Raw genomic sequence first — 2,070 nt, forward strand, 5'->3', positions numbered from 1 at the left:
GGGACTCTAGGAATGGAGCCTGGGCCCTGACTTGGCTCATCAGCATAAAACCACCCTCCACCACAGTGATTGGTTCAGAGATGGTCATGTGACCCAGGGCTTGCCCGGGGGTTCTGGGAAAGAAGCATGCTGTGCGTGTGTGTTACCTAACACACATTGACCCTTTAGGCCAGGCACTGTACTAAGGGCTTTCCATCTATTATCTCATTTAACTCTTAGAACCACCCTGTGCAGTAGATACTTGATTATCCTCATTTTACAGATGAGAAAACTGAGGTACAAAGAGGTTAAGCAATTTTATAAAATGTTATAAAAGTCATCTAGCAAGTGTGAAAAGCAAGCACATTAACTGCTGGGGTTAATATATTTAAAGCACCTGGCACAATAAATGATTTCCCTTTCCTTCTTTTTTAACCTTTTTTTTGTTTTAATTGACAACAATTGTATGTATTTTGTGGGTACAATGTGATGTGGCTTTGGGGGGTTTTCTCTTTATTTTTTGAGACAGAGTCTCACTGCGTTACGAGAGTACAGTAGCACCATCATGATTCACTGAAGCCTTAACTTCCAGGGCTCACGCAATCCTCTCACCTCAGCCTAGCTGGGACCACTAGGACTACAATCGTCTACCACTACACCTGGTTGATTTTGCAATCTTTTTGTAGACATGAGGTCTCACTACATTGCCCAGGCTGGTCTCAAAACCCTGAGCTCGAACGATCTTTGTGCCTCAGCCTCCCAAAGTGCTGGGATTGGCACGTGGTGCGCCTGGCCACAGCGTGATGTTTTGATATATATATACACTGCGAAATTAAATCCCATGCTTGTTCTTTTTTGGGGGACAGGGACTCACTCTGTCACCCAGGCTGGAGTGCAGTGGCACAATCATGGCTCATTGAAGCCTGGACCTCCCTGGACTCAGATGATCCTCCCACCTCAGCCTCCCGAGTAGCTGGGACTACAGGCATGTGTCACCACGCCTGGCTAGTTTTTGTATTTCCTGTAAAGACAGGGATTCGTCATGTTGTCCAGTCTGGTCTCAACCTCTCAGGCTGAGTCCACCTGCCTCAGCCTCCGGAAGTGCTAGGATTACAGGTGTGAGCTACTGCACCTGACTGCAGCTCTTTTGATGGAACTTTTAGAAGCAACAGTCTTCTAGTCGGGGGAGAAAATAGGTAACCAGGAAGTCGTTTGCAAATATTTTGTGACCACAAGGGGGAGTCAGACATAGGATAACAATAACGAAGAACAAAGAGGTGGAAAGAGACTTCATCAATGGGCTGGGTGCGGTGGCTCATGCCTGTAACCCCAGCTCTTCGGTAGGCGGAGGCAGGTGGATCATAGGTCAGAAATATGAGACCAGCTTGGCCGAGGTGGTGGAATCCCGTCTCTACTGAAAATAAAAAATTTAGCTGGGTGCGGTGGCAGGCGCCTGTAATCCCAGCTACTTGGGAGCCTGAGGCAGGAGAATCATTTGAACCTGGCCGGCGGAGGTTCCAGTAAGCACACCAGCCTGGCGACAGAGGAAGACTCCATCTCAGAAGAAAAAAAAAAAATGAAATTTTATCAATGAACATCATTCAACCATTGGATCAATTCAGCCCTGCAAGCTACCAAGCTCTGACTTTGCAATTACATGAACAATTCTACCCACTTAAACTAATTTCCATTACTTGCAAGAACACGCATTGTCACCATTACACAGGACATCCTGGCAAACAGCTTTCAAGCAAGTTGCCAACTTTGTGGATAGTACGGATGATGACAGGAGCTAACTTTAGCACTAATGCTATTTAGCAGTGGAAGGGTAGAAAAGGGGAAATTTTGAGAGCCCATTTGAGAGTGACTTGGGCCTTCCTAAAGTTATTGCTGAAGGTGGCAATAGCATGGGAAGATCCTAGAAAAAGAAAGAGCTGGGAGGATGGGTACTCAAAGGAGCACCGCGGGACCTGTCTTTGGCCATTGCAATAGGAAAGCTGAATGTGGAGGAGACACATGAGCCATCTGACCTCCAGCCATTTTAACTTAGAAGTCTCCCGTGTTGTCACAAAGGCAAATAGTCACTGGAGA

The 2,070-nt window shown here is 46.5% G+C and overlaps 1 long non-coding RNA gene across 1 annotated transcript in view; it reads right to left on the reverse strand.

Moving 5' to 3' along the window:
* Nucleotides 1-502: 502 nt before the first annotated feature.
* LOC116543169 overlaps nt 503-2,070 on the reverse strand; it is a 19,772-nt gene continuing 18,204 nt past the window's right edge. The window contains exon 2 of the long non-coding RNA XR_004265502.1: nt 503-564. This is a non-coding gene — a long non-coding RNA (uncharacterized LOC116543169). The remainder of the gene's footprint in view (nt 565-2,070) is intronic.

The sequence above is a fragment of the Sapajus apella genome, unplaced genomic scaffold (genome assembly GCF_009761245.1).
Source record: "Sapajus apella isolate SASKATOON/1434 unplaced genomic scaffold, GSC_monkey_1.0 scaffold4, whole genome shotgun sequence".
In the NCBI taxonomy this organism is placed as follows: domain Eukaryota; kingdom Metazoa; phylum Chordata; class Mammalia; order Primates; family Cebidae; genus Sapajus; species Sapajus apella.